A 24,303-nucleotide genomic window follows, 5' to 3' on the forward strand; every position below is an offset into this window, starting at 1 on the left:
TAACTCTTGCCTCTTCTCATCAAATACCCAGCACTGCAGTCCCTGGCAAGGTCAGGAGATACAGCCTGTGCACCAACTACACACAGGCCTGGGAATCTCGGCTAGAGCCATTCCTGCCGTAGAGGCTCAGCCTCAGTGTGCATCTCATGTCCCTGAAGCTCATAGCCCTACAGCACTCAGTCTCTGCAAATCTTTCCTGGGAACTTTTACCCCAGTTGGGTTGGGCTCACTGTTTTTTTTTTTTTTTTAAACAATAGGTGCTCTTCTGTCCTCACTTTGTGGTAAAACTTCTTTAGAAAGCTGCATAAACTCGTAAGCGCACTGGTTCCATTTCCTGAGACCCTACACCTCCAACCACACTCACCACATCCTGAGCACCCATTCGGAATTCGGCACTGTGCTAAGTGCTTGATATACTTATATTACCAACTCTATGAAGTATAGCAAGATCATGCTCTGATTGGTTGAAGTGTGGTCCCTCAAAAGGCCTATCTATGTCCTAACCTAGAAACCTGTTGAAAGTATTAGTCACTTAGTCATATCCGACTCATTGCAATCCCATGGACTGTGGTCCTCCTGGAAACCTGTTAATGAGACCTTATTTGGAAAAAATAGTTCTGCAGGTGTAATCAAGGATCTTGAGATGAGGTCATGCTTGATTATCCAGTAGGCCCTAAATTCACTGACAAGTGTCCTTACAAGAGATACACAGAGGAGAGACACAAGAATAAGAGGGAAGGCCATGTGAAGACAGACAGAATCTGGAGTGATGCAGCCACAAACCAAGGAACATCTTGGAGCCACCAGAATGGAAGAGTCAAAGAAGGATTCTCTCTTGGAGCCTTTACAGGGAGTGCAGCTCTGCCGACACCCTGAATTCAGACTTCTGGCCCCCATAACTGTGAGAAAAAAAAGTTCTGCTGTTTTAAACCACCAAGTTTGTGCTAATGTCACATGGCAGCCGTAGTGAGCTTTTTATAGAGGAAACTGATGAAGATGCAAAGACAGGGGGATAAGTAATATGACTGGCCACAGCTCACAGGGCACCCTGATACCCTAAGTGACATGCTGATACCACCAGAACAAAGGCAAGAAATTTACTTTTGAGGGGCTGTCAGGACACCTGCAACAGATAAAGCATTTATGCCTTGCAGGAGAAAGTTTCAGAAACCCCTGAAGGGGAAATACAAAGGGAAGATGGTGAGGAAGATAACCCAAAGGGAAGGAAGGGAAATGGGTGTACAGAAGAGGGAGATTAAGAAGGAGAGCTGGCAAAGGCAACATGGCTTAGGTCTGGGGAGCTTCCTGGATTCTAGCTGGACAATTTCCAGTGTCCCCCACATTCGTAAAGGTAATGATTGAACCATCCAGAAAACTTCCAGAGAAGATTTATTACAAGTCAGAATGAATCTGCTGAGGAAAAATTCTTTTTATTCATTAAAAAAATTCTGCTCCAACCTCTCTCATTTAGAAGAATTTTTCCAGAATTTAATCAGATCCCGATAAGCCAGAAAACACCCTATTAGAATAGCTCCCTTGAGTTTCATGTGCATGAATAAATGTTCTACTGAATTGGAAGCTGGGTAGGGACATACTAGACTATCACATTTCCTTTTTAAAAGTTTTAAATGAGATTCACTAAACAATAGCACAATTTAACAACAACAACAAAATGCTTAAGTTATTTAAAGTGAAAAGTGAAAGTTGCTCAGTCATGTCTGACTCTTTGCGACCCCATAGCCTATACAGTCCATGGAACTCTCCAGGCAAGACTACTGGAGTGGGTAGACTTTCCCTTCTCCAGGGGATCTTCCAAACCCAGGGACTGAACTCAGGTCTCCTGCATTGCTTACCACCTGAGCCACAAGGGAAGCCCTAAGTTATTTAAGGACGATAGCAGAACAGCCCATGTTTAGAAGGCATTTTACAACTTATGAAATGTTTTTATACCCTGATCATTTAACTCTCACAACAGTCCTCAAGGTGGCCATCATTTGTGTCCTGTAGTTAAGGAAAATGAGGCAGCTCTGGGCAGTTAAGTGTTCTGTGCAAAATGACAAAACTGCTAAGAGAAGACATGAGAGCACAAAGTACATCCTTCAAATCCAAATTCTATGCTCTCTCCCACTGTATGTTTTAGCAAAAGTACTTTCATATTGAAAATTCATATAGAATTTTGATGTAGAAATTGAATTTTCTATATGATTCATTAAAATTCATTAACCGTTAACATTTAAATTTACCTAAGTCAACAGCTCTAGGTGTGAGCATGACTTCCCTCACCTATGCCTCTGCTGTGTGTGTAACGGAGTACACTCTAAAGTCATAAAATTGAGTTTCTTTAAAACATTTTATTCCTCAGTCTTCACTGGTATTGCTTACAATGAGAATGTCTAGTAAGGTTTGTTTAATCTGCATAAGAGAATTGCTGACTTAGGCAAATTAAAAAAAATCACAGTCTAAAATGTAAAAGACATTAAATCAACATGACACCTTTAAAGGCCCAGTATGCACAAGCTTCCTGGGTTACTGTTGGACTCCAAAGTGTTATTTCCTCAAGTTTTCTGTGTAAATGAGTTAACCTTCAGAATCAAGGAGATATGTTCTCCCTAGAAAACATTAGAAAAATTTTTTCACAATAAAAAAATTCCAGCCTCAATTTCCTGATTTGCAAACTAATTATCCAGCACGAAATGAAGAAATAGTCATATAAAATCAAGTTCTAAAGTGGGCCTGATGCAGTAAACAGCCAGAGTTGAGGGCCATTCTCCTGTTTTGTCTTTGTTTATAACCTTAGCTGAAGCTCCAATACTTTGGCCACCTGATGCAAAGAGCAGACTCATTGGAAATGATCCTGCTGCTGGGAAAGACTGAAGACAGGAGGAGAAGGGGATGACAGAGGAAGAGGTGGTTGGATGGCATCACCGACTCAAAGGACATGAGTTTGAGTAAACTCCAGGAGATGGTGAAGGATAGGGAAGCCTGAGTACTGCATTCCATAGGGTCGCAAAGAGTCAGATTCAACTGAGCAACTGAACAACAACAACATAAGCTTAGCTAGTCCATTCTGAGTGCCTTTTTTTTCCCCATTTATTTTTATTAGTTGGAGGTTAATTACTTTACAATATTGTAGTGGTTTTTGCCATACATTGTCATGAATCAGCCATGGATTTACATGTATTCCCCATCCCAATCCCCCCTCCCACCTCCCTCTCCACCCGATCCCTCTGGGTCTTCCCAGTGCACCAGCCCCAAACACTTGTCTCATGCATCCAACCTGGGCTAAGCCTTTTTTTTTTTTTTTAAACAGAGTGAAAACTAACTTCCAGTGTATCCCAAGGAGTAACTGAAACCTCAACTTCTAAAAGTTCCTAACCTTAAAACACTGATTTTGATTTTCTTACACTTCCTTCCTTTCTAACTTCCTTCCTCTTCCTTCCTAACTGACCCTGGTTTTGCTCCAAGATTTTCACTCGCCTCAAGTGATGCAGGGAAACTGAAAGCATCTTTGGCTCCAGGAGACAGCACTTCTTTTGTCTAAGACAGTGATTTTCAAAGTGTGGTCCCTGGACCAAAGCTTCTTTGGCATCAGAGAAAATTTAGAAGTGCAAATTACAATCCCAATATTTTGAGTCAGAAATTCCAGGGGTGGTGCCCAGCAATCTGTATTTAAATAAGCCTTCCAGGTAATTCTGTTGCATGGTCATCACTGTTCTAAGCCAGTGATTCTCAACCCTGTTGCATGTTAGAATCACTGGATGCCCAGGCCCCACACTTTCCACCCTGTCTGCCAAAGATTCTAATTGATCTGGTGTGGGGTCTGGGCAAGGAGATTTATTAAAAGTTCTCCAGGTGATTCTAATGTATATCTAGGTTTGAGAACCAGCAACAAAAGCCAATTGGAGTAATCCATTCTGAAATACTGAATTGTGGTGCTGATGAAACGGACACCTCCAATTTCCATAATGCTTACTGGAGAACAGATGTGTCACTACCATTGTTATAGCTACTGGTGGTAGCACTTTGCTTTTCTACTTTCATGGCCTCTGGGGTGATAGATCTGTAAGGGGTGGAGGGCAGATGCTCCAACAGCTATTTGGAGGCACACTTAACTGGCAAGTTTGGTACTGAAAGAGGGAAAAATCATTTGGATAATAACTTGTGGCAAACCAGGATTTGAGCCAAAGTAGTCTTAACCTGTGGAGAAGGAAATAGCAACCCACTCCAGTGTTCTTGCCTGGAGACACCCAGGGACGGGGGAGCCTGGTGGGCTGCTGTCTGTGGGGTCGCACAGAGTCGGACACGACTGAAGCAACTTAGCAGTAGCGGTCTTAACCTGGGGCTCCCCACGTGGTGCTAGTGGTAAAGAACTTGCCTGCCAATACAGCAGACATAAGAGACACCAGTTCAATCCCTGGGTCAGGAAGATCTCCTGGAGGAGGGCATGGCAACCCACTCCAGCATTCTTGCCAGAAGAATCCCATGGAGAGAGGAGCCTGGTGGGCTACAGTCCATAGCATTGCAGAGTCGGACATGATTGAAGCAATTAAGCAAGTGCTCACACAGTCTTAATCCACAATCTGAGTCCTTAACTGTGGCTGCCACATGTTATCCTCCATGGAGGGTATAGTCAGGCACCTCCAGTGAGAGAGGGAAGCACCTTCAATGGTGGGTGGAGAAAATGAAAACTCTTCATTTCTGAGTCAAGTGCAGTTCAGTTCAGCCACCCAGTCATACCTGACTCTGTGAACCCATGGACTGCAGCATGCCAGGATTCCCTGTCCACCACCATCTCCTGGAGCTTGTTCAAACTCATGTCCATTGACTTGGCGATGGTATCCAACCATTTCATCCTCTGTCATCCCCTTCTACTCCCCCCTTCAATCTTTCCCAGCATCAGGGTCTTTTCTGGTGAGTCATTTCTTCCCATCAGGTGGCTAAAGTATTGGAGTTTCAGCATCAGTGCTTCCAAAGAATATTCAGGACTGATTTCCTTTAGGAAATCCTTGAAATTCAAGGAACTCTCAAGAGTCTCCTCCAACACCACAGTTCAAAAGCATCAATTCTTTGGTGCTCAGCTTTCGTTATGGTCCAACTCTCACATCCATACATGACTACTGGAAAAGTCATAGCTTTGACTAGACAGACCTTTGTTGGCAAAGTAATGTCTCTGCTTTTTAATATGCTGTCTAGGTTGGTCATAACTTTTCTTCCAAGGAGCAAGCATTTTTTAATTTCATGGCTGCAGTCACCATCTGCAGTGATTTTGGAGCCTCCAAAAATAAAGTCTGTCACTATTTCCATTGTTTCCCCATCTGTTTGCCATGAAGTGATGGGACCAGATGTCATAATCTTTGTTTTTTGAATGTTGAGTTTTAAGCCAACTTTTTCACTCTCTTCTTTCACTTTTATCAAGAAGCTCTTTAGTTCCTCTTCGCTTTCTGCCATTTAAGGGTGGTGTCATCTGCATATCTGAGGTTATTGATATTTCTCCTGGCAATCTTGATTCCAACTTGTGCTTCATCCAGTCTGGTATTTCACATGATGTACTTTGCATATAAGTTAAATAAGCAGGGTGACAATATACAGCCTTGACATACTCCTTTTCTGATTTGGAACCAGTCTGTTGTTCCATGTCCAGTTCTAACTGCTGCTTCTTGACCTGCATACAGATTTCTCAGGAGGCAGGTAAGGTGGTCTGGTATTCCCATCTCTTGAAGAATTTTCCAGTTTCTTGTTATTCATGCAGTCAAAGGCTTTGGTGTAGTTAATATTGCAGAAGTAGCTATTTTTCTGGAACTCTCTTGCTTTTTCTGTAATCCAGTGTTGGCAATTTGATGTCTGGTACCTCTCACTTTTCTAAATCCAGCTTGAATACCAGGAAGTTCTTGGTTCATATACTATTGAAGCATCGCGTGGAGAATTTTGAGCATTACTTTGATAGCCTGTGAGATGAGTGCAGTTGTCCAGTAGTTTGAACACTTTTTGGCATTGCTTTTATTTGGGATTGGAATGAAAACTGACCTTTTCCAGTCCTGTGGTCACTGCTGAGTTTTCCAAATTTGCGGGCATATTGAGTGCAGCACTTTCACAGCATCATCTTTTAGGATTTGAAACAGGTCATCTGAAATTCTATCACCTCTACCTCCACTAGCTTTGTTCATAGTGATGCTTCCTAAGGCCCACTTGACTTCGCATTCCAGGATGTCTGACTCTAGGTGAGTGATCATACCATCACAGTTATCTGGGTCATTAAGATCTTTTTTGTATAGTTCTTCTGCGTATTCTTGTCATCTCGTCTTAATATCTTCTGCTTCTGTTAGGTCCATACCATTTCTGTCCTTTATTGTGCCCATCTTTGCATGAAATGTTTCTTTGGTATCTCTAATTTTTGTGAAAAGTTCTCTAGTCTTTCCCATCCTATTGTTTGCCTCTATTTCTTTGCATTAATCACTTAGGAAGGCCTTTCTTATGTCTCCTTGCTATTCTTTGGAACTCTACATTCAGATGGGTATATCTTTCCTTTTCTCCTTTGCCTTTCACTTCTCTCCTTTTCTCAGATATTTGTAAGGCCTCATCAGACAACCATTTTTCCTTTTTGTATTTATTTTTTGGGGGATGGTCTTGGTCACTGCCTCCTGTACAATGTCATGAACCTCTGTCCACAGTTTTTCAGCCACTGTGTCTATCAGTTCTTATCTCTTGAATCTGTTTTTCACTTCCACTGTATAACTAATGCAATATCTTTATGACTGCCTGTAACATTTAAAAGAGCCTACATTTCTGGAGTTAATACTTGTTTGGACATTAATTCCACACCATTCAGTTATGATTTACAGCAGCTCTCCCTCCTTAACCTCAAGGAAAACTTGTCAGGGAACGTTTAATAGGAGGATTCCTGCATGCTGTTTCTCATGAATCCTCTGTTCCTTATCAGTTCCTGGCAATAGGAACGAGTGGAACGGCACGCCACTCCCAGGACTGAGGTCATAGGATGAAACACATGCATGAATCTCTTTCAGTAAACATTTTCTTTATGACAAAACTGCTTAGTCTCGATCCTCTTTCTTGAGATATGGATTGTCTCCTGACCTTATGACCATTGTTAATCCCTTCTTTCCTTGATAACTGTTGTTGTACGTTTGGTTTTCTGATCTTTATCATTGTCGAAAGAAATTCTTTGTACAACAGCCTATAAATACTCACAGAAAGATCATTAAAGCACCTTGCTCCACCAGAGACTTGGGTCCCCGTGTCTTTCTTTCTCTCTCTCTCTCCCTCCGGCTGATTCTCCAGAGCGTGGAAACCTGCCGAGCTCACTCTCCTGCCCGGGCTTTCAAGACCTCTTCAAGAGGGCACCCTGTGCCTCCTGTCGTATGGCTTTATTGGCTCTCTGCATAACCCAGGGAATATTAGTTTCTTTCTCTTTCACTTTCTTATCATTGACTCCAGGCAACCAGGTTCTAGTCCATTAAAGAACCTCAACAAGTGACGCCCAAACAGGGACCTGGTATAGGTGACATTTCGCACGGAGTGACTCGGGACCTATTGAGGTCGGTAAGTACTAAGACATGGGTCAAATGGCTGGAAAGCCCCATCATTTCTCTACTTTACTTCACCATGTGTTTAAAGCTCAGGGACTTTTGTGCCAACAAATTGAGGCTTGCCTTCAAACAGTGGTTGAATGTAATCCTTGGATCCCTGATAGACAGTTTTGAGTTAAAAATTTGACACCGGGTCAAAAAAAATGTTGAACGAGCCACAAGATGGAGAAAAAATATTCCAGTTGATTTCTGGCCCCTGTGGGTTCTCATTAAAGCTGTAATTCTGCCATTTCAAGGTAATTCTAGCCCTCCCAATACTCGACAACAGACAAAACATTTATTACACAAATATATATTAGATGATAAAACTTTACAGAAGGCCCAATTAAAACAACATAAAATATTTCAAAATTTTCCTACAAGCCCTGCCCTGGTTGTTCCAAATGCTCATCCTCTGCCAACAGGCGCAAATCCAAAAGTCTCTCCTTTGTTAAAACCTAATGATTCTGACAACAACTCTCCTGAGACACTTTTTGACACCAAAACCTGACAATACTTTTCTGGATAATAATGATAAGTCTTTAACACAGACTCATACTTGCAAAAAATCGATACCTACTCACTTTCCTCCATGACAGAAGCTCTTTGAATGACTGGCTTTACAATCACAAGTATCTGAATTTGATGGTTTCTCCACCTTTCTAGTTTTAAGAAATCCTGATGCTCAAGGGCACATAATACCTCAATATGAAGGTATTGTTTTTTTTTTTTACATACAACAAATGAAAAAGGCTGTAACTATGTATGGCCCACATTTGCCTTTTACTAAAGAGCTTCTAAATGCTGTGACATCTTCTATTGGAAACTTTATTCCCTATGATTAGTGAATTTTAGTAAAAGCTTTCCTTAAACCAAGAAAATGTCTTCAATGGACAATGTGGCTTCATGATATAGCCAGAGATCATGCTAACAAGAATGCTCGAGTTGGTGCTCCCCAAAACCAAATTACTTTTGAAATGTTAACTGGCACCAGACAATTGATACCATAGAAGCTCAAATACCATGCCTTCCCTTGTTGCATGAACAATTAAAAACACTGGCCCTTGAAGCTTGAGATCGAATTAATCCTCAAGGAGAGCCTACAAGTAGCTAGACTAAAATATTACAAGAACCTAATGAAAATTATGCTGATTTTTTAGCTAGATTATTTCCTGTACTGTAATTGGAGAAAAAGTCAAAAAACAGCTAGAAAAATTACTTGCTCATGAAAATGCAAATCAGGAATGTCAAAAAGCTATTGCTCTGATTCGTGAGACTGAGACTATTATTGATTATTTGAAGGCTTGTCACAATCTAGGATCAGAAACTCAAAAGATGCAAATGTTAGCTGAAACAATGGCTGCTGCCTTTAGAAAAGGAAATGAAATATGTTTTACATGTGGAGATAAGAAGCATTTAAAAAGAGACTGCCTTAAGAATGCTAATAAAAGATTTCCAAAAATCTGCCCTCGCTGCTGTAGAGAAATACATTGGGCCAAAGATTGTAAATCTAAATTTGATATTGAAGGAAAGCCTATTCTAGGAAACTCCAAGCAGGGGACACCCCAGGTCCCCTTCGACAAAAACCAGGGTCAAATTCCATCTTTTCCCTCAATCCCACAACATCCGACACTGCTGCCATCGATATACCAGCTCTAAATGATTTTCTCCTTTACCCTCAAACAGTCCCTTCTATAATACGAACTGGACTTTTTCGGTCCCTGCCCCTACAAACCTTTGGTCTTTTACTTGGCCGATCTAGTTTGACTTCTAAGAAATTACTGTTCACTCTGGAGTAACTGATTCAGATCATAAAGGAAAAATTCAAATTATGATGTGACCTCAGATTCTATGACAATTCAAAAAGGGGGACAAAATTGCTCAATTACTTCTTTTACCTTACATTTCTATTAACTCCTCTAATGATGTATGGACAGGCAGATTCAACAGTACAGATCAAAAACAATCCTTATGGACATCATTGGTATCTGAATATGCCCGACCAAATATAAATATCAAAATTAATGGTAAAAGATTTTCTGGTCTCCTTGACACTGGATCTGATTATTATTATTTCCAAACACTTATGGCCCAAATCCTGGCCTATACAAAAAAATCTCTTGCCAAATTGCAGAAATTTCTCAAACCAAAGTACAAGAGGTTTATCAGAGTGTTCAAATCTACCCATGTGAGAGACCAGAAGGCCAGCCTGCAACATTAAGACCTGATGTGATAGATGAATCCCTTAATCTAATAGGAAGGGGCTTACTTATGCAATGACAAACTCAGATATACATTCCACATTTTTCTTAGGGGCCACTGCTCATTTAATAAATAATGCAATTATTAAAATAACTTGGAAGAACAACGAGCCTATTTGGACAGAGCAGTGGCCCCTTATGAAAGAAAAATTACAGGCTGCTAAAGAACTTATAGACACACAATTAGAATTGAAACATATTGAGGAATCTTGCTCTCCTTGGAACTCTCCTATTTTTGTTATAAAAAAGAAATCTAACAAATGGCGTCTCTTAACAGACCTTAGAAAAGTTAATGCATCTATGAAACCTATGGGTGTATTGCAACTAGGGATCCCATCACCCACTACTATTCCTCAAAACTGGCACATTATTATTATTGGTTTACAAGATTGCTTTTTTAATATACCTTAACACCCTTTAGACTGAGAGAGATTCGCTTTCTCTCTCCCTTTTCCTAATCACATCGGGCCTCATAAATGATATCAATGGACTGTGCTGCCTCAAGGAATGATGAATTCTCCCACCATGTGTCAATACTATGTAGCTAAAGCCCCTGAGCCTGTGAGAAAACAGTTTCCTGATTTTCTTATTATTCATTATATGGATGATATATTGTTTTCGGCTCCATCTGTTTTTGAAACTCAACACATGTTTGATATATCTCAATAATGCTTAAAAAACTCTGGGTTAATCATTGCCCCCGAAAAAATTCAAACCTCTACACCTTACCATTATTTAAGATTTGTTGTTAATAGACAACATATTATTCCCCAACTAACACAGATTCATATTGATACATTATCAACTTTAAATGATTTTCAAAAACTCTTAGGTGATATAAATTGGATTAGATCCTCATTGCTGCTGCTGCTGCTGCTGCTAAGTGCTTCAGCCATGTCTGACTCTGTGCGACCCCATAGACGGCAGCCCACCAGGATCCCCCATCCCTGGGATTCTCCAGGGAAGAACACTGAATGGGTTGCCATTTCCTTCTCCAATGCATGAAAGTGAAAATGAAAGTGAAGTTGCTCAGTCATGTCCAACTCTTAGCAACCCCATGGACTGCAGCCTACCAGGCTCCTCCGTCCATGGGATTTTCCAGGCAAGAGTACTGGAGTGGGTTGCCATTGCCTTCTCCAGACCCTCATTAGGCATTGCTAATTATCAACTGACTAATCTATTTAATACTTTGAAAGGAGATCCTAATTTAAATAGCCCTTGTTCACTTTCTCAAGAGGCACAAGAGGAACTCTATTTAGTGCAAAATAAATTACAAAAACAGTTTCCTACTCGCATCAGACTAGATTTACCTCTAGAATTATTTATACTTCCCTCTCTTCATTCTCCCATAGGACTTCTTGCCCAACAAGAACACCCAATAGAATGGATCTATACCCATTTTAGAGGAATGAAGTCACTTATACCCTACCTTGATTTAATTGCTCTAATCACTATCAATGAAAGAAACAGAACTAAAATTCTAATTGGCTCTGATCCTCATAAAATTATAATACCTATCAATAAATCTCAATTTGAGAACACATTACAAACTTCCACCAATTTTCAAATAGCTTTTCTGGAATATTTTGGAGAAATTTCATTTCATTATCCTTCTAACAAGCTATGGAATTTCTTCAAAAATACTGAATTTATTATTTCCCACATCGTCAGCTCACAGACTACACCACAAGCTGAAGTTTTCTATATAGATGGGACTAAAAACGCCAAAGCCTATTCTGGTCTCTCAAAGAATATAAAGTCTTTTACACTAAATTCCATTCTGCTCAGTGAAATGAATTATATGCTCATATTCAAGTTATTTGCCTACACCCTTACCCCACTAATACAGTCTCTGATTCCTTGTAATCAGTTTTCATATTAAAAAACATAAAAACCTCCACCATAAACTCCAATCAACCTGTTATTCAACAACTCTTTTTCGAACTACAATCTGTTACTAGAAACGGCAATTCTCCCATTTAAATTACACATATTTGAGCACATTCCTGCTTTCCTGGCCCCATGACTTATGGTAATGAACAGGCTGATAAACTGGTTTCTTTTGCTACTCCGGAGGAACAACATGCTCTGTTGTATAACAATGCTGGCTCTCTACACCAGCTATGGAAAATCCCATACCACCAGGCTAAAGAAATTATTAACAATTGCTCTACTTGTAGACCCCTACATCTTCGACCCATTGCACAAAGTATTAATCCTCGGTGATTGCAACCTAATGAACTATGGCAGATAGATGTAACTCATTGCCCTGAACTCTCTCCATCTCCCTTCCTACATGTCTGTATAGACACCAATTCTTCTTTTATATGGGCCATACCTCTTCACAGTGAAGCTACACAACACGTTATAACTCACCTATTAGCTTGCTTTACTATAATGGGAACTCCTAGTTCTATTAAAACAGACAATGGCCCTGCCTACACTTCAAGATATTTCAAACAATTTTTACAATTATTTTCTATTAAACATATCACAGGTATTCCTTATAATTCACAGACATAAGACATAGTCGAACAAGCACATCACATACTAAAATTACAAATAAAAAAATTTAAAAAGGGGAATACACAGGAACACTACTATCTAAAGCAGACTTTACTAAATTCCAACATAAGATATTCTATAAACCTATAACTATTGTTAAGATAGCTTTATTTGTTTTAAATTTTTTAAACTTACCACAAGGAGATATCTTCACAAGAGCAGAAAAACATTTCGAGGAATTGAAGGACACTTCTCTTCCTCTGCCCATTTGGTACCAAGAGAGGTTAACTAAACAATGGAAATCTGGGAAATTAATCTTACAGGGAAAGGGGTATACTTGTATTTCTCCAGAAGGATCCAATGAACTCACATGGCTTCCTCTTCAGAAGATTCGACCCAAGGGGGCCCCCAGCATTCAAAGTAGAGACAAAACAACAAAAAGCCCAGGAGGAAGAAATTCCAATAAGGGTCATGGCAGCTCTAAAGATCTCCAGGAAGCACCGCCCTCGGCAGCATCAACCTCATGATCTCCCCTCTTGGGGATGAATTAAAACCCTTACTATTCGAGCTGAAAATCTGGTTTCTCAACAGGGAATGCCTCGAAGTCCTGAAAATATTTTTGTTGCCATGCTGACTTTGCTTACTTTGCTTGCGCTCCCCACTCCCACTCTAGTTGAACTAACTAATCATACTTACTGGGCTTACATACCCAACCCCCCTTTACTACAGGTTGTAGAATGGATGGAGAAAGGACCAATCGTATCAACCAATGACTCCATACATATGCCTTCTCCCTGGATCATTAAAGGGCCCTCACACCCTGAAGAAGAAGGGAAACTAATTGATATTTCTCTAGGTTATGAAGTCCTTCCTTTGTGCATGGGCCCAACAAAATTATGCATAAACATTAGCTGACAAACTTGGGCTTTTGCCCTGCCTCCAAAAGAGGAATTTTGGACGTTGCTTAGATTGTTTACTGCCCTTTCTTTGTCTGTGAACCATGTTTATACTACTGAAACTTTAGGGAAAGGGTTAGGCAAAGAACAAAGAACACTATGCAAAGCGTTTACTTATAAGAACTTTATACTCCTGTTCCTTGGGACAAATGTCAAGCCAAATCAGGGAAATTACTGGCTAATCATACAACTGTCAATTGGGGACCCCATTGTATGTGGTCATCTAACTGCTCAGATGATATTAACAGCACTGTGTGTGACTATGCTACTCAAGTAGCATGGAAGGTTACTAACACTACAATGGAGCATTACCATGACAAAGGACTTCTTGGGTGGCTTGATGGTGGAATGGCCCCGCCTCGTCCTCAAATTTTGCTCGATAAACAGGTTGTGCCTGACCAATGGGACATCTGGAAACTTGCTGCGAGCACCAAAGAACTTGGGACTTGGACTAGACATTCCACAGGGACCAGTAGTAGTCATAGTAACTATTTCTTTCATTATAATCAATCATATTTCATACAAGCTTGTGTTCCCCTTCCTCCTGTTATAGCGATAGGGAGTTTACAATTCAATAAGACTTTACATTCTGTAACTTGTATAAATTGCAAATTATATACTTGTCTTAACTCTTCTATTTCCTTAAGAAATGAATCCCTTTTGATTCTTCGATCTCGACGTAGTCTGTGGTTACCAATAAATCTCCAGTGGCCCTGGGAAGAAGGTCCCATGGCTGGACTTGCTTCCCGGTTACTTACTAAACTGTTCAGGTGATCTAAACCACTCACTGGATGGCTGATTCTTGGTATTTTGGGATTAATAGCTATTTGCACCACTGCTGCCATTGCTGGTGTTGCTTTACAAACCTCAATTCAAACACATAATTTTATCCAAAACTGGACTAAAGATGCTCATACTATGTGGGCCACTAAGACTCAGATAGATGAGGATATTCAAGATGAAATACAGGAACTAAAAACAGCCACCAAATGGGTTGGAGATCAATGAATAGATGTATAAAAACAAGTGATACTAAATTGTGATTGGAATTCTACTCAATTTTGTGTTACTCCTGTTCAATCATAGTGCCTACAGCTAGGAACAAATCATCTTTCATTTACAAAACATACATGATAATGCCTCTCTGTACAATTATTACAAAAAGAAATCTTTGAAACCTTTTCTAAAAATCTGCCCTCTTCCACTAATTTGGAAACTTTAGCTGAACAACTAGCTGATCAATTATCTGGGCTAGACCCACACAGATGGTTTCAAAGCATTACTCACAGCATCGGGTCTGGAACTTTGGTGACTGTCTTGACAATTATATTTGTTGTTTACCATTGTCTTTATGCAAAAATTGTTAAAACTAAACAAACTCAAATGGTCAGGACCCTTTTTACAAATATAATAAATAAATAAGGGGGAATTGTCAGGGAATGTTTAACTGGAGGATTCCTGCATGCTGTTTCTCACAAATCCTCTGTTCCTTATCAGTTCCTGGCAATAGGAACGAGTGGAACGGCACGCCGCTCCCAGGAGTGAGGTCATAGGGTGAAACACATACATGAATTTCCTTCAGTAAACATTCTCCTTACACAAAACTGCTTAGTCTCGATCCTCTTTCTTGAGATATGGATTGTCTCCTGACCTTATGACCATTGTTAATCCCTTGTTCCCTTAATAATGGTTGCTGTACATTTGGTTTTCTGATCTTTATCATCGTCGAAAGAAATTCCTTATACAATAGCCTATATATACTCACAGAAAGATCATTAAAGCACCCTTGCTCCACCAGAAACTTGGGTCCCTGTGTCTCTCTCTCTCTCTCTCCCTCTAGCTAATTCTCTGGAATGTGGAAATTTGTCGAGCTCACTCTCCTGCCTGGGCTTTCAAGACCTCTTCAAGAGGGTGCCCTGTGCCTCTGTGAGCAGTACAAGCCCTGTCCTAGGGCTTTATTGGTTCGCTGCATAACCCAGGGAATATTAACTTCTTTCTCTTTCACTTTCTTATCATCGACTCCAGACCACCAGGTTCTGGTCCATTAAAGGACCCCAACCTCTTCTTACTTCTTAGAAAAACATACCATGATGACTGCATACACTCACCAAAGTCAGTTAGGGATAGCCCACTCACTTGGATCTTTTTCTAGCTTCCAAAGGAAATTCGTTTGCAATATGGGGCCGACCTAGGGTGGGAGCTAGAATACAGATTGGTTTGCTGAGACTTGGTCCTAAAGGAGAATTTAGTGGCAGAAACCCAGGGACATGTTGCCCAGTTAGTCATAATCTACTCTAATAATTCTGTATTTTATCCATACATGTGCTTCTGTATTGTAATGTATAATTGATGGCTTATGATAGTTTTACAGTTGAAGGATTAATTCTTTCTCAGTGGTTCATTAAAGTAACAGTGCATTTTACAATTAATGGCATCCTTGACATTCTAGATTTACAGAAATGTGGTAATTACATTAAACATATATTAAGCCCCATTATGAGTCAAGCTCTAGATAAGACTAGAGATAGGGGAATGAATGGAGTCCACACACTGAAGAACTGGAAGACAAGCAAACAAGCATATGCACACGGAAAGGTGAATACAAGCTGATCCTCCAAAAACACAAGTGTGAGGTGCATGGGTCTGTTTACACACGGTTTTTTTTTTTTTTTCAATAAATACACTCTTACCCTACTGTAAGTCTGCACAGGCTGACTGCAAGGAACCCAAACACCTATGGAAGTGGCATCCACAGGGGGGCCCGGAACCAACTCCCCCTCAGATCCTGAGGGGTAACTGTGCTTTGTGAAGGATGAAATGTCAGCACACTGTGGATGCCCCTGGGTGGAGTAGAGTGTGTGTGTGTGTGTGTGTGTGTGTGTGTGTGTGTGTGTGTGCGCGCACACGCACACATATGTGCATGCGCATGCACCCTGTACATGGAGAGAATCTCACCCAGTGAGAGATGACGTGGAAGAAAAAGGCAATCTGGGACCAGAGTACTAACCAGTCTGCGGTGCTAACTTAAGAAATTTAGGACTGCGTCACGCTTGCGCGTCCCCGCTGCCCGTCATGGCGGCCCCCGGGAACCTCCGGGGCCCGGTCCTAAAAGATGTTGTGGCGTATGTTGAAGTGTGGTCAGCCAATGGGACAGAAAATTACTCCAAGACCTTTAGGAGTCAACTCGTGGATTTGGGGGCGAAGGTTTCAAAAACTTTTAACAAACAAGTAACTCATGTGGTGTTCAAAGACAGGTACCAGAGCACCTGGGGAAAAAGCACAGAAGAGAGGCGTGAAGCTCGTCTCAGTGCTTTGGGTTGAAAACGCAAGTGTATGCAGCCCAAAGATTTTATTCCCAAGACACCAGAAAATGATAAAAGGCTTCAAAAGAAATTTGAGAAAATGGCTAAAGAGCTGCAGCAGCAGAAAACCACTCTGGGTACCAATGTTCCTGTCCTCTTATTTGAATCTAATGGCTCGTTGGTATACAGCCCGACCGGTAAAGTCTACAGGGGCCACCACAGTGCAATGAAGAAGAGGCTGCAGGAGATGAAGGAGAAACGGGAAAACCTTTCCCCCACCTCCTCCCAGATGATTGAACAGCCTGATGATAACACTGTGAACTGTGTGTGTGAAGCATCTTTGAACCTTTCACATGATACTTTGTGTTCAGATAACTCTTCTGCCGGTGGTCTGCCCATGTCTGCTGATGATCCTTGTGGAGGCTCTGCAAGTGGGAGCCGGGAGAGAAAACGGGGCGAGTTCATCACTGAGAGGGAAAGTGATCTGTGCGCTGCGTCGCCGGTGTTGCAGACAGGCCGTGGCAGCCCCTCAGCAGCTCCCCATCCCCTGGGTCTCTGGACTCCTCCCAGATCCACCAGCAGTCCTCCCAAGGCAGAGACCCCCCAGCAGAGCAGGGCTGCAGGTGGGGTTGTCACCCCCGTCTCGAAGCCATCGCGGCCGGCGGCCCAGGGGCTGTCTGACGGGAAGAGGCGTTTGTCTCCTGTGTCCTCTGCTACGAAAGGCCGCCCCGAGGGCCGTGCAAAAGCCCTGGGCTCCTCCGTCAAGAGAAGGAAGACCCCGGAGAACTGGCCAGCCTCAGAAGAGGGGCGGAAGAGGAGGCGGTCCCTCCGGCAGCGCCCTGTAGCCTGCCTGCGGCTGTGCTCTGTGCGGAGGCCCGCTGTCAAGAGTCTGGCCCTCGAGGAGTCCTCGTAGGATGATTACTTTTCTCCTGACAATCTCAAGGAGAGGGTCCCGGAGGGGCTTCTTGGGGAGCAGCTGCCCTCCAGCCCCGCTCCGCTCCGAGGCCAGAGGAGCCTTTCCAAGACCGAGAGGACCAGCCTCCTGGACAGGGCTGACCTCTCCCTCATCGGCAGAGGCGCCAGACCCGCCGTCGGCACCTGCTCCACGGCGAAGCCCGGCCCCTGCCTGGAGAGGCCTGCGCTCTCCGGGGCAGACGCGGGGCTGGGCGGCGGGACCTCGGGGGGCATGCCTGCTGCTGACGGGACCCCCGGGCCCTGTGCCCAGGCCGAGGCCCAGGGTGGGGGCGATGCCCACCCCGCTGGGGGTGACGTTCCGCACGCCCCCAGCGGACTCGTCCCCCAGACGGGACCACAGGGAGACCCCAGCCCTCTGAAAGGAAGCAGGGAGGAGAGGAAAGAATGCACTGACACCCAGAGCATGCAGAAAGAAGGCCCTTCTCTCGAAACGACGGAGTCTGCTGAAGGGCACAGTGAGGGTGAACTGAACTCTGTAGGTGACTGTGCTGAGGAAGGATCCACCGAGAGGAAAGCGCCAGCCCAAGGAAGTAGAGAAAGTACGTGAGCCTCCTTTTACAGGTCTCTGTGCTCTGAGAATGTGCAACAGGGCGTCCGTCAGCCACACCTAACACAGCTTTTTCATAAGCAAAATATTTCTTTTTTCCCTTTTTAAAAAAACTTTGAAGAACGTATATTTGATATTTACAATGGTAAATTCATTATTCCTGAGGAATAGACAGCCTACTGCCCTAAGGAGGTTCTAGGTTCCTTGCTTAAGCCTGTTGTTATGAATACATTTCTCTAAGTCCTATAGGTGCTGTCTTTTGTGAAGAATGGCCTAGAGAGGGTGTTTGTCCTGGTTTCACTGTAGCCTCTCACTGCAGCATCACTGAGCAAAGATGCACACTAGTGGAGAGCTTTTAAAATGATCTGTTTATAACAGGGAGGCTATTTACTTTAAAAGGGAAATTAAGGCAGTGTAAATCATGCATCTGTTTATAACAGTGAAGCTGTTTATTTTAGAAGGGAAATTATGGCAGTGTAAATCATGCATTTTGTCAAGAAAAGACAAAAGCATAAATGTGAAAGTAAGTTATCAATATTTATTTTTGAAAAAACTATCTGGTGTTAGTTCCGAAGAAATATTTTTTTAAAATACTTTAAGGAAGTAGTTCATTGTAATAGACCTTTTTAGACTTCTTTTTATTTGCTTTAAGTGTATAATTTAAATAGATTTATTCCTATCTAATTAAAACCATGGTAGCAGATTATGTCATTATAGCAAAAGTAACAACAGTAGAAAACCTTTTTGACTTTCTGATTATATGCACAAATAGGTTTCAGCAGTCAAAAGTGAAAAATCATGAACTTAAATCATCTCCACCTAAAGATTGGGTTAAAATTTCAGTGAGGCCAAGTTTATTCTTCATTATTTTGTTAAATCCTGATATCATCTTAACCTTCATCTTTTTTTTTTCGCCCGTCTTAACCTTTTTAAAATGGAGAAGTCATAGGGATTGAAATGGACATAGTTGTATTGCGTAATTTTCCCTTGGGTTTAGACTCCTCAGAATTATCTCAGAGAATTTAGTCTGTGTATTATTAACGTGTTTATATCTGAGCTTTCTCATCTATATAAAACTTCATTAAATATTTATAAAATACATAAAATTTGACAACCTTATTTTATGTTCCTTTATGGTTGGTATATGCTTTCAAAATATTTGCTTTAAAATGATGTCAGATCTAAGTTAATAGAAAACAGTGGGTATACAGAGTTGTAGTAATTAAGAAGATCCTGATCTTGAACCTTACATTCTCATTCTCTGTTTTCATCACAGCTTTTGAATAATACTTAATGATGTGCAAACATAAATCAAGTAAAAATAAAAATCTGCTCTCAGGTAGTGTGAAGCACCCTACGGCCCAATACTGTGAGCAGTGATTGTCCTCCTCTGGGACTCACCCCGAATCCAGGGCCCTGTGGGGTCTGGGGTCATGGGGTGTCAGAAGGACCCCAGAATAACTCAGTCTGACTCAGAGATGGGGTCAGATATTCTCAGTGCACTAATGTCAGGACATCTAGATGCTCCTTGTTTTATGTCATTTCAGTAGACAGAAAAATCACTGAATTTAGGGCAGGAAAAGACCTAACTATCTTGTAACCTCACCATATCCGCTTGTTTTGTTATGTAAACTCAGGACCCACCAATGTTTCAGGAGGTCCGTAGTTGGCCCGCCTGGAAAGTCCCCTCTTCGGGAAGCCAGCACAGGTAAATGCACTTTGCCTGCAGCTGTCTTAGACGTCGAGAGACGCTGAAACTGCGGGCAGCAGAGCCCAGTCTGTATATCAAGCTGTGCCTCTCCACAATGATGTTGAAATAAAAGTCTTTTTCCAAAAAAAAAAAAAAAAGAAATTTAGGCTTAATCCCTCATGATCCTCAAACATTTTGGTCTCATGACCTCTTTATACTCTTAAAAGAGGGCCTTTGTTTATATGGGCTATATCTACTAATATTTACTATGTGCTGTACTGTGCTTAGTTGCTCAGTCATGTCTGACTCTTTGTGACCCCATGGACTGTAGCCTGCCAGGCTCCTTTGTTCACGGGGATTCTCCAGGCAAGAATACTGGAGTGGGCTGCCATGCCCTCTTCCAGCGGATCTTCCCAACCCAAGGATCAAAGCCACGTCTCCGGCATTGCAGGTGGATTCTTTACCATCTGAGCCACCAGGAAAGCCCATGAATACTGGAGTGGGTAGCCTATCCCTTCTCCAGGGGGTCTTCCTGACTCAGGAATTGAACCGGGGTCTCCTGCATTGTAGGCAGATTCTTTACCAGCTATTATAACTGAGAGACAAAAAATATTAACCCATTAAAATAACAATAAACTCACTACATGTTAATATATAACATTTTAAATAAAATACAACCATACTTTCTAAAACAAAAATATTATGAGAAGGGTACCATTGTTTTATATATTTTTAAATCTCCTTAAGATCTGGCTTATCAAAGACAGCTAGCTGGCTCTCACATCAGCTTCTGCATTTAATCTGTTGCAGTATAGCTGAAGAATATAAAGAAAATCTGACTTCATAGAGATAATATTGTTGGAAAAGGATGGCCTCACAGACTTCCTGGAAAGGTCTCAGGGGTCCCCAGAGCTTCCTGCACCACACTATGAGGACTGCTGTTCCTGGTAATGCAAAGCCATCAAAAGATCATCAGCGTGGACACACTGCTGTTTGGTGGCAATGTGAGGGTGGATTAGAAGGAGGAGGGCTTAGATAAGGGCAGCAGGAAGGGAGACTATTAAAAGGGCTCAGGTAAGACCATAGGAAGCCCTTCTTTAAGCAGAGACAACGCAGATGCAGAGAAATGGATTCACAAGTTAACAGTCTGTGGGAATTGATATCCAAATGCATAACTTCAGGTATTCAGCACTGGAAATCCAGAAGAATGGTGATGATTAGGCATAAGCAGATCATTTCTGCTTTTAGTTGGCCAAAGAGGCAAGATTGGATAAGCCAGAAAGAGAAATAATGTGAAAATTCAAGACCATTGACTCAAAGAGATCCAAATAAATGGACAGGCCCTGGCAAACTTACCTGTTTAAACTGCTATTCTCAGTATGGCTTGAACGACACTGAGGATTTCCCTGGTGGTCCAGTGGTTAAGAATCCACCTGCCAATGCTGGGAATTTGGGTTCAATCCCTGTTCTGGGCAGATTCCACATGCCACAGAACAACTAAGCCTGTGAGCCACAACTATTGAAGCCCACAGCCCTAGAGAGTCCATGCTCTGCAACTTGAGAGTAGCCTCTACTCACCACAGCTAGAGAAGGCCCTCACACAGCAACAAAGACCCAGTGCAGCCAAAAATAAATAAATATTTAAAAAAACCACAACACTGACATAGCATTTGCCTTAAGAAAGTAAAATTAACTTTTTATTAATGCAAATAATCCCTGAAGGTTACAGAAAAGCTCCCAACTCTCCTTAGACAATGAAGCACACCTTGGCATTAGTTAATTTAGTCAGATTGTTTTCTTTCTTAATGAGCACAGGAGAGCTTCAGATCACAGATCACATTAGAGCAACTGGCTTAGCAGGTACCATGGTGGGGCTCTGGGTATACTATGGGATAAAAGGGAAAAGAGGGGGAGAATGTTAACTCTTTGTGGAAGATATTACTATCTGGATATTTTTAGTTTAAGAAGTGATTAGAGGGATTGTTACATGATTATTAAGAAGTGAGTAAAGTCACTGGATAGCTGGTTGGCAAAAATCGTCAGTTAGCCCTGAAAAAACACAAAAGACAGTTTGCTCGCTGTAAAGTAAATTTAGGGCTTTATGTCCAGTTGCAGAGATCAGATGAGTGGCAGATCATCCCAACAGAAATGAACTCTGTTCTCAAGCAGCCTCTCATTATGCCTCAAAGAGCCTGGAGAATTGAGGAATATGGATTTTGGGGTGTGTGTGTGTCTGTGTGCATAATGTGAGTCTTGGACAGATGCAATCTCCACGGTCCAGGCAGAGGGCAGAAAAGTTGACACTTCTTACCTTTTAAATTCTACACATTAGGAACCCAAATCTACTACAGGAATTCTCTTTATCTTCCACCATCTGAGTAATAAGGCCCTGTGGACAGTTCTCTGGGTTGGGCAAAGGATTATTTTTTGTATGGTTGCACAGTTCAGTATATTCAGAGGATGCAAATAAGCAAGATGTGCCAATAATACAGAGTATGATTTAAGAAATACAGATTCCTGTGTATAGAGCAAATGCTTAACTTACTAAACATCATTACTCCTTAACTCTGAGTAAGTATCCAAATGACTTTAATTTGAATCAATGTTGGTATATAAAAACACTTTCATAAGCTCAAAAGGATTGTCTTGGTCTTCTTAAAAATGAAGTAAATTTCCAGGACACAGCACCCAGGCAAAGACCAAATCTGTCACTTCAGAACTCAGCGCCTCCCCAGTAATGTCACATTCTTAAATGTTTGTGATGATGTTCCTTACTTTCCATTGTTACTTTTTTAAAAAAAAAAAATTGCGACATGACCTGGGAAAGGCAGCCTTGATCACGTCAACTCTCTCTTCTGTAGAATGAGATCAAAGTTCCACTTGCCATATAAGGTTTGTAAGGATTAAATCCTGTAAACATTTTTGTGAACCAAAAAGTCCCATGCAAATGTTAGTAACAGTAGAGCTCCTAGGGAGACGGTATCCTCTTCATGAAGACAGGATGGCCCAATAAGGGAACAGGCATTCATTTTAGGTCTTCTATATGCCGTACTACCTCACTGGATACCATCTTATGTAGCGGGTGGTCATGTCCCGTTTTATATATGAGGTACATGGAAGGTAAGTCATGGTTATCCAGCTCATTAAGTCATTTTTTGTATAGGTCTTCTGTAACATCTTCTTAATCTCTTCTGCTTCTGCAAGGTCCTTATTGGTTCTGCTCTTTGTCATGCCCATTCTTGCATGAAATGTTCCCTGGATATCTCCAATTTTCTTGACTAGATGTCTAGTCTTTCCCATTCTACTGATTTCCTCTACTTCTTGGTATTGTTCATTTAAGAAGGCCTTCTTATCTCTCCTTGCTATTCTCTGGACTCTGCATTCAGTTGTGCGTGTCTTTGTCTTTCTCCTTTACCTTTCACGTCTCTTCTTTCCTCAGGCAGCTGTAAAGCCTCTTTAGACACCACTTTGCCTTCTTGAATTTTTTTTTTTTCCCTCTGGAATGGTTTTGGTCACTGCCTCCTGTACAGTGTTACGAACCTCTTTCCATAGTTCTTGAGGCATTCTATCTACAAGGTCTAATCCCTTGAATCTATTTATCACCTCCACTGTATAATCATGACCATATAATATTACGCAAACTTGGGGGCATACAATCAGCATAGGTGAATCCAACAAACCTTCTGCTGCCTTCTAAATCAATCCTGCTCTTTTAAATTTCTGGTTTCTTTTGTGTATAAAAAACTGCCTCACCTTCTTGAGTGTGTGTGTAATCCTATTTATCTTTCAAATGTTCCCTCTCTCATCAAGGCAGAATTAATCATTCCTTGATGACACTGCTAATTCAATCCATAAAGCCCTTTCTCTAATAAGCAAGCTTATCATTAAAAAAAAAAAAAAGCAACAAACCCTATAAAATATATGGAGAAAAAACATGAGAGAGTCCCTATACCTCTTGGTGACATTCCACCAGGCTGAAATCAGGCTGACGTGATCTGTGTTTCAGGGATTAGAATTTAATAGCAAAAATGAGTCAGTTAAAACACCCAGTAAGAATGCTGTCTGCAGATTAAGTGCTTTGCACTGGGGACACAACATAACCTGAATTGCTAAATTCTAAGGGCTGACTGGTGATTTGCATCCCAATCTCTTTTCATGCTATTTTCTTGGCAAAAGATAACAAGGAGCATTCAGCCTAGGAAAGATAGGTCCTCTATTTACCTCAGCAAGAAACAGATAAGCACAGTGAATTTCAAGTTTTCCCAACTCAATGGCTTTGGTTTGACCTGGAGTGGGTAATGTCTGTTGTCCCAGATGTGTCAATCTGAACATCAAACCTACCAACTGGTGTTAGATTTTACATTCATTCAGTAACAATCCAGTCCCAAAGATTACACAGTCCCTATGTGACAACTGGCACTTTATGGTACAATCCACAAAACACATGAGCATCGTGCCAAGAAAATCATGATCCAACATTTGCC

At 41.5% G+C, this 24,303-nt stretch overlaps 1 protein-coding gene and 1 pseudogene across 7 annotated transcripts in view; one reads left to right on the plus strand and one right to left on the minus strand.

Annotated features, from left to right (window-relative positions):
- The window catches only part of TMEM108 (transmembrane protein 108), a 432,137-nt gene that overhangs the window by 178,268 nt on the left and 229,566 nt on the right, over positions 1-24,303 (minus strand). The window lies entirely within an intron of this gene.
- On the plus strand, positions 16,351-18,375 carry LOC110143099 (microcephalin-like; annotated as a pseudogene).

This window comes from Odocoileus virginianus, chromosome 4 (genome assembly GCF_023699985.2).
Source record: "Odocoileus virginianus isolate 20LAN1187 ecotype Illinois chromosome 4, Ovbor_1.2, whole genome shotgun sequence".
Lineage (NCBI taxonomy): Eukaryota > Metazoa > Chordata > Mammalia > Artiodactyla > Cervidae > Odocoileus > Odocoileus virginianus.